This window comes from Zalophus californianus, chromosome 9 (assembly GCF_009762305.2).
Source record: "Zalophus californianus isolate mZalCal1 chromosome 9, mZalCal1.pri.v2, whole genome shotgun sequence".
Taxonomy (NCBI): domain Eukaryota; kingdom Metazoa; phylum Chordata; class Mammalia; order Carnivora; family Otariidae; genus Zalophus; species Zalophus californianus.
In genome coordinates this window covers 132,674,468-132,690,108 of record NC_045603.1, presented here as the reverse complement: position 1 = coordinate 132,690,108, position 15,641 = coordinate 132,674,468, and the positions used below count along the sequence as shown (strand labels likewise).

At 38.0% G+C, this 15,641-nt stretch overlaps 1 long non-coding RNA gene across 1 annotated transcript; it reads right to left on the bottom strand.

Moving 5' to 3' along the window:
* Positions 1-520: 520 nt before the first annotated feature.
* Positions 521-13,531, bottom strand: LOC113921356. The gene is made up of 4 exons (XR_003519652.1): positions 13,460-13,531; positions 7,290-7,369; positions 714-1,029; positions 521-618 (listed from the first exon to the last, which is right to left on the bottom strand). It is a non-coding gene; the product is annotated as an uncharacterized LOC113921356 (long non-coding RNA).
* Positions 13,532-15,641: the final 2,110 nt, after the last annotated feature.

Genomic DNA, 15,641 nt, shown 5'->3' with positions numbered 1-15,641 from the left:
GCTCAGAGGACACGCTCTTAAAGGTGAGATGTATCAGGAGAGCTGTTTTCTGTGGGTATAAAAGCTCACCACATAAATTTTATTCATAACATGACTTCCACTTCTATTCTTGAATTTCTTTTTTCTCCCAAGCTCCATAACCTCAAAAACAATAGTGTATATGCAAGAAAAACGCAGAAGGGATTGAAAACCGTGCTCCAGAAAAGCAATTCAATGTTCCTTTTGAAATAATGAAAAGGAATATATCCCCAAACTCAGCAAAACACGTTTTATTAATAGAAATGGCCCTGGGTGGTTCAATATCAAAAAGAAACAAAAATCCTACAAAGATCAGACATCACTAGGTGATGATAATGTGTCCCGGCCTGCACACCCTGACAGGCCCAATGCTGAAAATGAAAACACAAGCACGCGGCCCATGGGGGAGCGATCCATGACCCTTTGCTAAGGCTCGGGGCTTTGGTGTAATTTCCTATTGCTAGGCATCGCCTGCCATGCGATGTACCACCTCCACTGGAGTCTTCATTCTCTGGCAGAAACTCCGTGGGAACTGCTATTCCGGAAACTTCTTCACTCTAGGAGGAGCAGTTCGGAATGATTCTGTGTAACGGTGGTGGTCTGTAAAAATGAATTCCAAAAAACTAAGAATTTCTGTTGTCCCTATAAATGTTCAAATCACAAAGTGCTCAAGTCGTGTGCTTCTTAATTTTTACCTGTGCTTCGTGGATCTCGTGGTCTTTCATTGTGTAGGTCCACTCAAGTGAGGGAGATGCACTTTTCTTTAAGTTTTAGTCTTTTGGATTTTTTTTTTTTTTAGACTGTATTTTCAGGATGCACTGCTTTTCTGAGGCTCAATTATGCTGGAGCAGTGCTCTCTCCTGTTTCCTGCTCCTCTGAATTTCCTTGGAATGAGCAGTCTTTGAAGTTAGTAAGAGTCACCGAATCCGGGTCAGCAGAACTGTACATCCATAGAAGGTTCTGGTGGAAACTGGTGTCAACTCCCGTTTGCCTCCATGGGTGTTCTTTATTCTGTCGTGAACAAAAAATGCAGTTTACAATTTACTTGATGAAATTTGTCATCTAAACGTTAACTTTAGCCTAGCTTAATTCTTGCACTGACCTTGAAAACAAGGGCACTTTGTGACAGTGGCTTTAGTCCTTACCCTGCTGGGCATTCCGGCATAGGTGGGATTTGGGTAAGTAGAGAGGAAAACACTCAGGGATAAATGAGGAAATAAAGGCAGACATGCTTATGGGCGTCTTTGGGAATCTAAGATCAGAAGACTAGTGTAAAATCCATGGATGATGTGTCTTGAGAAAGGGAGATTTTAGTTCAGAAATGGTAGAAAATGAGGTCTCTGGGGGGTTTATCAATTAGAAAGCGACAGGCTGAAAATGACGCTCATGCGAATTTAGTCTGTCAGTGATGTACCAGGAAGTGAAAATAAGGGTGATAATAGTCAGTAATTCACATTGGGAAGAGAATGAGGGTCCAGTAGCTTCCTTCCTCCTTGGTTTCTGCTCCCCATGGTCAACTGTGGTCCAGAAGCAGATGATCCTCCTTCTGAGGGAAGGTCAGAAGGTCACTAGTCGCCTCGCGCTACGTCACAAGGCCTAGCTAATTCATCTACTTCATCTCATCACAGAGGTGTTCTGTCATCTCATTCATCACAAGAAAAGTGAGTACAGTACAATATGATATCTTGAGAGAGAGAGAGAGAGAAGAGGGAGACCACATTCATGCAAGTTTTATTACAGTATATTGTTACAATTGTTCTATTTTATTATTGTTGTTGTTCATTTCTTACCATGCCTAATTTATAAGTTAAACTTTATCAGAGGTATGTATGTATGGATGGATAGGAAAAAAAACAAAAACGTAGTATCTATAGGGTGGCGTTTCAGGCATCCACCAGGGGTCCCAGAATTTGTCTCGTGGATGAGGAGGACTAGTGTAGAGCATAGTCCCTGAAGGTGCAGAGGAAGGGGTGGTTGTACTTGTGAGGGAGAGAACTTCACCACATGATTTCTTTTCTTTTTTTTTAAGATTTTTTTTTTTTTTTAATTTATTTGTCAGAGAGAGACAGCAAGAGAGGGAACACAAGCAGGGGGAGTGGGAGAGGGAGAAGCAGGCCTCCCGCTGAGCAGGAGCCCGATGCGGGGCTCGATCCCAGGACCCTGGGATCCTGACCTGAGCTGAAGGCAGAGGCTTAACAACTGAGCCACGCAGGCGCCCCACCACATGATTTCTAACTTGATCCAGGAAAGAAAGAAAGCGACACAAAGGCTTTGAGCTTGGGCACAGAAAGAAATGGCGGCACCACTCCGAAACACAGTGGAGCTGGAAGGTTGAAATGATTTAGTGTGAGCAGAGGATGATTTCAGTTTGGACATGCCAAATATTAGGGCTGATGGACCATCAGAATGTAAATATCAGCAGCCTGTTCAGTACTTGGGAGCCATTGACATAGGAGAAAAAGAAGCAAAAAGTATACGGCAAGTCAAAGGATCCTGTCTCCCTGGAGTCTGAACAAGATTTCAAGGAAGATTTTTTGAAGGCTTGATATTTCCACACCTGAAAATTTTGAGTAACAAATTTAATAAATGCCTAATATGTACTCAGTCAGAGTTTGTGTCGTATAATTTGTCTAATTGGTCTAAGAACACATTTGACTCAGAAAGCTGTAGCCAAAAGATAAACTCCTCGTCTCTTTTACAACCTTGGGAGCAACTGTAGCCCTTCTATTTTGGGGTTTCATATTACTGAAAGCCTGGCTATAATTTTCCAATCAACATGTTCCTGATAAAGAACTACATCAGGGGGCGCCCGGGTGGCTCAGTCGGTTAAGCATCTGCCTTCAGTTAGGGTCATGATCCCAGGGTACTGGGATGGAGTTCCGCCTCAGGCTCCCTGCTCACTGGGCAGTCTGCTCCCCCCTCTGCCCCTACCCCAGCTCATGCTTTCGCTCCGTCTCTCTCTCAGATAAATAAATAAAATCTTTAAAAAAAGAACTGCATGAGTATAGTGATGGGTATGGAATTAGTACCAACAATAATTCTTAAACCCTGGGTGACTGTTAGAGTCGCCTTGCGAGTTTTTTAATATTCCTGACCCCAGACCAACGGACTCAGTCTCTCCAAGGGTAGTATCTGGACATCATTGTTTTGTAAAACTCCCCAGATAACTCTAATGTAGATGTAGGGTTGAAACCACCAGACAAATGGAAGCAATGATTCTCAACCTTTAACTTCACCTTGGACTCACCTTGGGAGCTTCAAAGAGGCCTGAGTCCTACCCCCAGAGATCCTGAGCCTGAGGTGTTTTTACAAGTTCCCAGGTGATGCTATTGTGCAGCCAAATTTGAGAATCACCAACTAGTCTCTGGTTGTCTTAAGGCACACTTTCCAACTTCACTGTCTAAAACAAGTTTTTACATCTGTCTAGGAGGGCAGAACTAGCCCAGCTGTGGGAGAATGCGTTTGATATTTTTGCTGTAGGCATAATGAACTCAATTGTCAGCTAGCTTCGGATTGCGGTGTCCTTGTTGATAATAATGATGTCAGAGGCAGAAAAACATCATGAGGATTCTCAGATCCTGGGTTGACTGTGCCGTGTTGGCAGTTGGGAAGTTCACGTCTTAACTTGTACAACTGAACCAATTTTCAAGTAAAATAACTGTGACAATAAATGTCATTTTACAGGTGCTTCTCTGGGGGAGAACTCTTTCTAAAACTGTGACAAAAAGAAATGTACACATCTGCAAACCATGGCCTGCAACTCCAGGTCCCCACAGGGAAATCTGGGATTTAGCAAAGATTCTATTCCGATACTATAGACAGAGGGCTGCACGCAGTACTCTCTTATTATTCATTTTTCTAGCCCACACAGACACATCATTCCCACCTCCTTCAATCTACACATTTTAGATTTATTCTGAATATCTTTAAGAAGCAACAGAGATATCTGTTTTTCTCAAGTTCAATTAGATATCTTATTTACTATGCTACCTACCTATGGGCTGATGTATTGCCAAAAGGGAGCTTCCCCCCATCAGGAATTCCCCTTCGTTTATTAAAATGCTACTTCTCCTGCTGGTTTGTTCAAACCAGTTTGTCTGTTGTTTAACTCTGCTCGGGCAGCTCTGACAAAATACCATAGACTGGGAGACTGACAATTTCTTGCAGTCTCGAGGCTGGAAGTCCAAGATCCGGGTGTTGACCAACTCAGTTCCTGGTGAGGGCTCACTTCCGGCCTGGCATGGAAAGACACACAGAGAGAGAGAGAGTTCTCAAGCTCTCTGGGCTTTCCTTAGAAGGGCCCTAATTCCATCTTAAGGACCTCCCCTCATGACCTCATCCAAATCTAATTAACTCCCAAGGGCCCCACCCACTGATTCCATCACGCTGTTGGGGTTTGAACTTCAATGTTGGAATCTGGGGGGAATACAGGCATTTAGTCCATGACGCCTGTGAAATCTTCCTGCTTCCATTTCACATTGATTCCTCCCTCCCTTGTGTCCTTACCACGTATGTAAACAACTTTGTTTGTGCTTTTCTTTTCAACTAGATTGGGAGCTCCTTGAGAGCAGAGGTGAAATATGATGTATTTATATGTCCTCAGCCAGCAAAAGCCTTCCACATAGTAGATGCTCAGTTAATTACTGCTGGTTGATGATGGATTCCCAGGTTTTGCTCTGTGATTTGGGACAAGTTACCTAACGCCTTTAGGATTAGTTTCCTTATCTGTAATGTGGAGGTAATGCTACAGATCTTTTAGAGTTGTGGTGAGGATTTAGAGATATAATTATTTAGCAGATCTGATACACAGGGAGCATTTGATGAGTGCTTACTAACTATTACACAAACTGACAGCAACCGAAGGAGTCAGGTTTCTCTGTCTCCATAGAGCCAGAGCGGCAATGAGTGCTGGACAAGGAATTTCATACAAGAAGGGAACAGAGAGAGTGAAGGTGGAAGCTGGGGAATAGCTGTCCAGATGACAGCAAGTGCAAAGGTCCTGGGATAAGAGTTGGCTTGCCACACTAAAATAAAGGATTAGGGACTGATGAGAGTATGTCAGAAAATTTACTGGCTCTTGGAGCACTTCAGGACAGAGGAAGGACCATCTGCAGTGGGTGGTGCATAAAACATTCCCTCTTCTGTAAATTAAACTTTAAGTTTTGTGTATGCATGATATCTTGACACATTTCAAAGTGAAGGTGATGGAGGCAAGTGCTTGTGAGAGCATCTGACTTTAGCATCTGTCTCCATGTTAATGCCCAGAATGTATTTGGTTGATTTTGCTCTGTTCTGGGCACATATCACTTCCTTCTCTAGACTAGTTTCTCCCAGAAACTGTGTCCTACTTTGAGGATGATACATTCATTGAATTAAAAAAAGACAAATTTAAATCAACTGTGTTTGAACAGCTTTTCTTTCCCCCCCACACCGGTGCTTTAATTTCCAAATCAGCTCTCCTAATCCAAATGAGTTAGGTAGAGTTGGTAGTATTATCTCCACTTTACCGATGAGAAAACTGAGAGATTTCATGATGTTTCTCCCAATTGATGAATGCATAAATGCTTTTCTGTGAGTGATTTGTAGAGAAGTATTTGTGTATGTGACAAATAGAGGTCAAACCATTTAAGCTTCTGTCATGAGATTCTATAATTTTGAGGCCAAAAGGCCTCTTATGAGTTGTTTTGGTTGTTGAAAGACTGTCTCCTGAGAATATTTTTAGGATGCTTTATCAAGCTCATATGGGAAAATGGTCTATGGTGAATTGACATAAGTTTGAGAAAATGTCGTTATAAACCTATAGTGGTATAGCATATAGATCATTCAGAAAAACGACATTAAAAATATGTAGAATTAGGGGCAACTGGGTGGCACAGTCGATTAAGTGTTTGACTCTTGGTTTTGGCTCAGGTCGTGATCTCAGGGCTGTGGGATTAAGCCCCATATCCAGCTCCCCACTCAGTGTGGAGTCTGTTTGGTGCTCTCTCCCCCCCCCCTCCCGCCCCTCCCCCGCTCGTGCATACTCTCTCTCATAAATAAATAAATGTTTAAAAAATATGTAAAATTATGATTGATTTTACCTGTGTCACCTGTGGAGAGTTCATTGTCACAGCTGAGTTACTATGAACTTTCAAAAATAATGTTAGACCTTCCATTTTAAAGCCCAGCCACATGTATTCTCTTTACTTGCCACAAGGAACACATCCAGAGATCAGGTCACCAATCATAAAAATGGTTAAGACTCACCATGTTGGATTACAACCATCAAAGGGACATTCCCTGAGAGACTGTGTTTACAAAATTTTAAAATATATTACTATTTTATCTTTCTTTTTTTCCTTATCTTTTACACCTTTGGCATAGAGTCCTACTTATTTTTATTTCCAGAATAAAAGTGAGCCCCTTTCCTGTCGGCATCACTCAGGAAGTATGTGGCGGCCATATTGGGGTCACGAAAAGACACTGGGCTTGAGGGTCATCTTTGGAATGTTGAGTATCAAGCTTGGCTCTAGTCAGAGTTCCACTGAACTCTTCAGTCCCAGAAGACAAAAACTCCACTCACCACAGTTGAAACACCGGCAAAGGAGCAGCTGCTTTTCTTAAAATTGGTGCTATATTTTCAGTTTTCTTAAGCTGAGTCTGCACTGAATTTTATAGAAGTTCTAGAAGCATTTTTTTCTGATGCATTTTCCATGAAGTCTAGCACTTTATGGACTTTTCTTGTTTTGGTTGCAGTTATAACTAAAAATTATCTTTATTTTGAATTTTTTTTAATGAAGATGTTTCATAATTTATTTCTTTAAGATTTTATTTATTTATTTGAGAAAGAGTGAGAACCAGAGCACGAGCAGGGGGGAGGGGCAGAGGGAGAGGAAGAAGAAGACTCTCCGCTTAGCAGCGAGCCCACTGTGGGACATGACCCAGGACCCTGGGATCATGACCTGAGCCAAAAGCAGACGCTTAACTGATTGAGCCACGCAGGCGCCCTAAAAATTATCTTTAAAAAACAGTTTATGGTGATTCCTATATTTCTTAATAACAGCTCAAAGTCCATCTATTTGGATTTTTTTTCTTAGTTATTGATCATATTCTACATTGGAAAAAAATCTAAATCAATATTTGTTTTCTGGTCTTATTGGAGGAGGCCACAGAATAATTCAATGATATACATATCACGTATCATGGTTGTTGATCAATTATATTAAAAGGATCATTAGTTACATCAAGGATTAAAATTCTTAAGGTGATAGTATAGTGCTGGTAGTATTTACCAGGCATTCTGAAATTTCTCTCTGTTCACTTGCCGGTAAGTTCCATCACCTAAACAATGTCCTGGGGCCAAACTCTCCACCTGTGGAGGAAAAGTACAGAGGTTTGGTGTTGTCACTAACTCCAGGAAACTCCATCCAGAAGTTCTAAAGCCGATAAGCCGTCTCTCACAGTTCATCCCTCCCCAAACTGTTCCCCACACAGACACTCCCTGAATTAATAAGGAAAGAAAACAAGAACATCATTCAGAAGTTTAGCAATAGTAGAATATATATGTAATGTGCATAAACAAAGAATTTATTATACAATGTAACTCAAGCTTTCTAAAAAATAATTCCAAAATATTATCATCATAACAAATTTCTATTTTAATTCAATAAAAATTTTCCATTTTTTTCATAAAGGGAATGCAAATTTTATGTTCTGTGTTCATAATAAAATTATTGTAAACATTTTTTCATGGTGACTAGGTGATGCATAGACAGTACAGGAGGGTTAAGTAAGGCTTAGCGGCTGAGAGGTGGAAGTATGGATTCAGACAACTTGGGTTCATATAGGTGGCCCCACAGTTTACAAACTGTGTGACCTTGGGCAAATTACTTAATATTTCTACTCCTCACTTTCTCATCTGAAATTTCAAGAAGTCCTTCAGTCAGAGATGTGCCTAAGCCAAAACAGTTCAACTCAAAAAGTTGAACTCCGTCCACCTGATGATATGGAATAGAGAAAAGTACCAAGTGAATTAATCTTCTATCACTGTAAAAACAAAACAAAACAAGGATTGTTGAGTGGATTTAATGAAATAATATAAGGCAATTAAATAGTACCTAATTAAATGCTCCTTGACTGTTGGCTATGATTACATTTTATTACATTTACTTATTTGCATAAATATATTTTATTTGTATATATTTATTTTAAAGGATAACTATAAATTTATTTTACATATTTGGTTTTTATATGTTAAATTAGTTTTTATATTATATTTTTAAAAATGTCCTGGAAAATATATACTTGATGACATACTAGGTATTATTTAGGGAACCAGTATCAAAGCTTGTACAGATGATATTCAAATCATAATGAAATATAGCTGTGTCCTTCTTAACTCTTCCATGCGCCTGGAGAAAGTGCTAGTGGATAGTATTGTTTTAACAATTAAGAGTCCACAGGTGTCAGATTATCCCTAGAACATATCTAGGATTCATTATAGATCCAGAGGGAAGAACGCCACCTACTGAACATCAAATTTCAAAATTTATCTCTTCATCATGAGAACTTAATGATCATAATAAACTTAATAAGATGTAACACTTTATAATCATTAATTAGTTAATCTACAAAACATCTTTGTGAAGTAGAAAAGGGTCATTACTCCTATTATGATGGCTTATAGGATTTACAGATAAAGCAGTTAAGACTTAATGCCATGACTACCCAACATCAAATGTTCAACTTCCTTGGGTGACTCAGGAAAAATTTCATTTGGTAGTAAGGACTGGAATTCAATGTTTGTCCTCAAGTACCTCACTGCATTTCATGTTCTGTTTTTATCTGCCTGAGAGATCAATAGAGCCTTCAATCTCAGTTTATACCTGGTTCCTCCAGTCAATTCTCACCAAGAGAAACTCAGTGCCAAAGACTTTCTTTTTTGTTGTTTGCATGGATAATTCAAGAAATTATGGATGTCTTCAGCTCGTTTGCACATATGTTCTCTTGGCTTTATTAAGGTAGTAGACCTCCAACTTCATTTTCTTGAAGATAAAAAGAATTTGATATCTTCCAAATTTCTTAGTATTTTGCCAAAATTCATAATCATAAGAAAGTTTACTGTGAATTCCTTTATCTTTCAATATATTCTCCTCCAACAGGTCTAATTTAGAGTAATTTCAGCTTATAAACACTTTCACAAGGGTAATCAATAATTTAAGATGGATAGAACAGAGTAGTGGCTAGGAGTGTAAGTTCACATCTCTGCTTCGCCATTTACCAGATGTGTGACACTGGAGCAGTTGTTCTGCCTTCCTGAATCTAGGTCTAGTCATCTGTACAATGGAAAGTGTCACCTCTCTGCCATGCTGTTATCAGGAGGATCACATAAAATAACAGATGTAAAGCAATTAATGTATTGCTTGAAACGCTACACTGTTTGTAAAGTCTAGCTATTTTTGTTTTTGTTTTTAGGGATTCCCTTTAGATTGAAATTTACTTGGAAAAAAATCTTTTAACCTGACCTGTACATCTTTGGGCCCAGAACTTCAAGCTCCCTTTCCAACTATGATGCAATAAAAAATTATCTGAAATGACTCTAGCAGTTTTTTCTGGATTGGCCAGAAAGTTGCCTGAGAGACATAGATGTCTCCTTTCCTAGTAGGAGGGACTGCACCCAAGCTCAGAGTCTCACAAAATGTGAGATGCCTCCCAAAGTAAGGTACTACAAAATCCTATTTGCCACATAGACTTCAAGTGCTGGGCAACTGGCATTACCAGGCAAATCCAGTAAACACCTGGTACCCCACCTCCAAGCTGCTGATTTCCCAGTAGCCTATGTATTGCCCCACTGACAAGGCTGCCTCCTCATGTTTTTTTTTTTTTTTTTTTTTGGTCCTGTAAAAACAGTAAATGGCAGGGAAGGATAATCCTCTAGTGGAACACAGACTTACACAACAGGAGCAGAAGCCGTCTAGACCATGCATCCCTCTCTGTGGGATGATAATCCAGTTAGAGGATTCGTGTCTTCTCTTCTCTTTCTGACTCAGCCTCACCGGTTTTCCTTTTCCAAATAAACCTCATGCCATGTGATGGCATGAGCTCACATCAAACCCACAGGTGGTAGCCCAGAAGGGACTCGCCTGACACAATACACAATTCGTTTTTCACTTTCCTCATGGATTCCTTTTCAGTTTGCCAAGGTTCCTAATGGGAATGATAACAAAATTGGCAGCAATCCTGGGTTCATCCCGTTCTGCAATTTTACTATTAGAGCATTTTATTCTGTCTTTTGAGGAATTAAAAAAAAAAAAAAGCAACTTGGTTACTATTATCATTTTAAGCTTTCAGTTAAATTAAAAGGGTTTTTTTCTTCAGAAAAAGTCTCTTGATATAAACAATACAAATAATTTAGTAGATTTAGGAATGTAGCCTCTTCTTAGTTACGTTATTGCTGTATTAAGGTGATAACTTGCTTTTGCCTCATTATCCTAATGAGTAAAATAAAGAGTATGATTCTAATCAAGTTTAGTATTTTGTTTGGAGATATAAATAATCAAACCTATTGTAACATATTTTTCTTGTGTTATAAAGACAATAATCTCTCTAACTTGGTGAAATATTTGTATCATGTCTATACATGTTTTCTTAGATAGATAAGAGAAAAAGAATAGTGTAAAAAGCATAGGCCCTGGAGCTATAGTAGATAGATTTGAATTCTGTCTTTGCCAGTTCCTAGCTCTGTGAACTTTGACAAGTTACTTATTCTCTTTTTGTTTTACTTTCTTCATTTATAAAATAAGGATAAAAAGTGGTGTGAGAATTAAATAACTAATATATGTATGAAGGCTTAAAATAAATGCTTTGCATTATCAAAAATATGAATATAGTTGTGTAGTTGGAATTTGAATTCTTTACTTCAAATTGGAACATCAAGCCCAATATCTTCCTTTTTTAACTTATTACTAGCATGTAGGAAAGCTATTGATTCTTGTGTATTTTATTGCTAGCCATCCTAATACAATTTCTTAGTAATTCTAATAATTTTTCAGTTGGTTCTTTTTAGCTTTTTTTTTTAAAAGATTTTATTTATTTATTTGACAGAGAGAGACGCAGTGAGAGAGGGAACACAAGTAGGGGGAGTGGGAGAGGGAGAAACAGGCTTCCCGCAGAGCAGGGACCCAGATGTGGGGTTCGAACCCAGGACCCTGGGATCATGACCTGAGCTGAAGGCAGATGCTTAACGACTGAGCCACTCAGGCACCTCTTAGCTTTTTAAGAAAGTAATTATCTGTTTACAGTGATACTTGTATATGCTCTCTAAAATTTATGCTCCTTATTTATTTTTTCTTGTCTTATTGCATTGTCTAGAGCTTCCATAAGATTAGATCATAATAGCATTAGACATGAGGGGTAGTCTGCATGTTCACAAATATTTGCTTCTTCTCCCTAGCCAGAACTGTACTTTTTCACTCTAATGACTTCAGACTTAGCTATATGACTATTCTGGTCAATGGTATGTGAGACATTATTGGAAAGCAGTTCTAAAAGCCAGATTTGATCCACTATGCTCTCTTTTCCCTTCCTTAAGCATTTATCAATACTCCAGAGACTACTGCATTAGTCTGGCTCCTGAAGAGAAATCACGTGGAGCAGAACTGTAACTGACCCATGACAAGCATGTAGCATCAGTAAGAGGCAAACCTTTGTTGTTATAAACCACTGAGATTTGGGGGGTCATTTTTTATGATAGCATACATTTTTGATTTAATTTTTCTTTTCCACAATCTCAAATTTATTCTCTTTAGTGTCTTTTAATTAAATTATTTTCTTGAATTTCTTCTTCTCACCAGATTAAAACTATTCCTAAACTACAAAGCAAATGCAATATCATTCTTATTTCAAGCAAGTAGGACCACATTTAGAATAGAGACATAATTGGCACGATGAGAAAACTGAGTGTAATTTATCATAACATTAAATCCTCTGAATACGCAAGAAATAGTCTCTATCCCAATCTTATATTTTTATCTAAATTAGATGAGCCAAGTTAGAGAATCACTGCAGGACATTCAGTCACTTCCTCAGCCATTATTAGGCATCTTCATTATGTTGCTCTGAAAGACAAATTTTAAAAACTCAGTGGTTATCTTTGGGAGGTATAACTGGGGGCTTAAAACCTTTCTTTATGTCCCTGTATAATTTTTGGATTTTCCACAGTGGGAATATATGTGGCTTCTGTAATAAGAATTTTAAAATTTTTGCACATGGCACCAGGAATTGGGTGTGAGATGGGTAGGATGGTGGGGGTTTAGAAATGAATTGATACCAACAAGAAAGCAGGGAGGGCATTTAGGAAGTGGTGGCCATTGTAGAGGTGAGAGAAGGCCGTGGTCGTGGGACCACAAGATGAGCAGGAATAGGCTGGACTGGTTTTGGTATACATTTGTGAGTTCAAATCAAATGTGACAGAATCTGGTGATGGACATGGGACATTGCTGAGTTTAGAGAGGGGGTTAAACGACAGATAAGAGTTTAAGATGACACCCATGGTTTGATTGAGTTTACTAGGTAAAACCTCATCATGAATAACCAAATCACAATGAGCAATTTTAGTTTAAGATGACTGTGGGAAATACACATGTCAAACTGAATGAATTTTTTCCATGTTAGGTTACTTGATAGAATTTCTATGGGACGGAGGCCATCACTATTCCTTGCATTTAATGGCAGCGTTGGAGAAACTGGAGTTTATTTTAGTGAGATTTTTCCAAATATTTTCTGGAGTAAGACTTTCCTGTCGTCCAGCCTGTCCTAAAAAGACTAATTTTACATCTCTGTACGTTAAATTGGCAGCAACAGAATATAGACCTTTGGGTATATTTTAATATTCCAACATTTTATTGACATAGAAAGGAGGGGGAAGATTGGAATTTATTGGTTACTGCTTTTGGCCTCTGTGTTTTCTTCGGCCATCTATGCAGATTCCAGAGAATTTTGGCCATAAAAGCATTTTCTCATTCAAAGCAGCAATCCTATCCCCCATTCTGGAATATCTGAGGGTGTTTCCTTCTATCTTTAGGGCTTTCAAAAGTATCAAAATGAAGTCAGTTTTAGTTCATTTGAGTTTAACAATAGAGTCCTCTATGGCATCTATTTTAAAGGATAGTCCTTTCTCGGGCTTGGCTTAGTAATTAGAAGCTGGGCAATTATTGGTCCAACATCTCATGCTTCAACTCAGTGTGTTACGTGGGGGAGGCAGAGAATCAAAGACCGTTTCCTGGGTCAGGTGCTTAAGCTCTTTACTTCCATATTCTTTTGTCTATAAAAATGAGACCTGTATTTGCCCTCCCCAACTACATTACACAGTTGCTATCAAATGTAGTGTGATTATAGCCATGAAACTGTCAAGAACTCCAAAGCACTCTACAAATATTGGTGATGCTTACTATTTCTCAATTACCTCTTTATTCTTTCTCTCCTCTGGCTTGTTTTAGTATGTATAAGAATGAATTCCAGACATGGAGAAGTACCATCTGGCTATAGAGAAAATTAGGGAACAAGAGAAATATATTTTTGTTACTGGTTTGCACAGTAGTTAAGTATCTAGTTAAAATCAGAGCTAAATGGGACCATCGTTCACGAATCTATTCAAAGAGGAAGGGTTTTATTTCTTACATGATAGATGTTATATCATGTATATTATATATTAATATTTAGTGAACACATAATTTAAATTTAATCTATATTATTTAATAATATAATTTTAATTAAGATATATAGTGTATAAAATTAATTAGTGTTACAATACACTTAATTTATTGACATATTGATATATTATACTAATCAATTAAATATAATATTAAGCCTCTAGGAACATTATATAGAAAGGCTTCCATGACTTAAAATTTACTCATTTTTTAAAATGTTCACTTTATCATCCATAATTCTTTTACCCAGTGAAAACTATTGTTATTATTTTGATACATATCTTGATGTAGTCTTAGTCTTTGTCTAAACACATTATTATTCTTCTTTACATAAGTTACGGATTTTTTTCTTAAATATAATTGGGATTATATTGTGTATACTATTTTGTAATTAAAAATCTTTTGCAATTAATTATAGACATTTTCTAAATCATTAAGTATGGACAATATAATTGCAAGTAGCTTCAGAGTATGGTTATGTGGTTATTTAATCAGCTTCCTAATATTGACAATTTGGATTATTTCTAATTTGTATGTAAATTTGCACTATATATGTATTTGTATACATATAGTTCAAGATGTATGTATATACGTTTCTGCTGAGCCTCTTTGCAATTCAAATCTTACTTGGAATGTGGACATATTAAACAAGCACAAGTTTATCTGCTCTGATTGGCACTAAAATCTCACACAGACTTTCCTGCTCTCTCTCCCCACATCCCCTCTCATATTCCATCTTGAACCAGGTGGCTTTGGAGAAACTGTAAGTAATGCATCAATATTCTCATTTGTGAATCCTAGTTTGCATACATGAATATTTCCTTAGGATGCATGCATACATGTGGTCGATTTGCCCACCAGGCTGCACCATTCCCAACAGCAGTGAATGAAGTGCCGATTTTTTTGCCCTGTATTACCTCTGAACACTCTTTGTTGACTTGAATGGAAAGGGATGGCATAGCCATACTGTTTTAATTTTCATTTCTTTAACAGAGTTAGGCTGAACTTTTTTTGTCTTCATTGATAGTTTTTATCTCTTCTTTTGTGAATTGCTTCTTAATATTATCTAAAATTTCAGATACTCTTATTATCTGAAGGTATGTTTCTAACTTGAAAATTCTTTATGTGTTGACATTTTAAATCGATATATTCAAGTATTTTACCATTCTGCCATTTCTTCATTTATTTTGTTTAGGGGTCTTGCAGGCATGCAGGAATTCTGCATCTTTGTCTAATTTAGCTTTTACTCTAGAGGTTTCTCTTTTGCTCAGATGTTCAGTGCATCCTTCCCCTATCCCAGGATTACACAGATACTTTCCTATATTTCTTTGTTTTAAAAAATAATTGTATTTGGGGTGCCTGGGTGGCTCAGTCATTAAGCATCTGCCTTCAGCTCAGGTCATGATCCCAGGGTCCTGGGATCGAGCCCTGCATCCCCGCATCGGGCTCCCTGCTCAGCAGGAAGCCTGCTTCTCCCTCTCTCACTCCCCCTGCTTGTGTTCCCTCTCTCACTGTCTCTCTCTCTGTCAAATAAATAAATAAATAATTTAAAAATAAATAAATAAATAAATAATTGTCTTTATTACACATTTAACTAATTTAAGCCATCTGGAATTAATTTTGCTTTAAAAGGTCATAGAAACATCTATTTCCCCCTAAATAATGAAGGCTTTTCTTTCCAGAATGATTTGTTGAATAATCTCTGTATAAATTTTTTATTCTTATAGAACACCCTCCTAGCTTCATTTTGCTCAGAAATCTCCTTCCTGATGGGGGTACTTCTGGATCATCCCTTCTGCCACAATGCCTCTGATCACTCTCTCTCCTTTTGCCCTATTTTTTTTCCTACATCACACTTTTCATTACTTGACATTATACTTGACGTTCTGTATCCTTGTCTCTTTGTTGTCTGTGTCGCTCATGAGAATGTAAGTT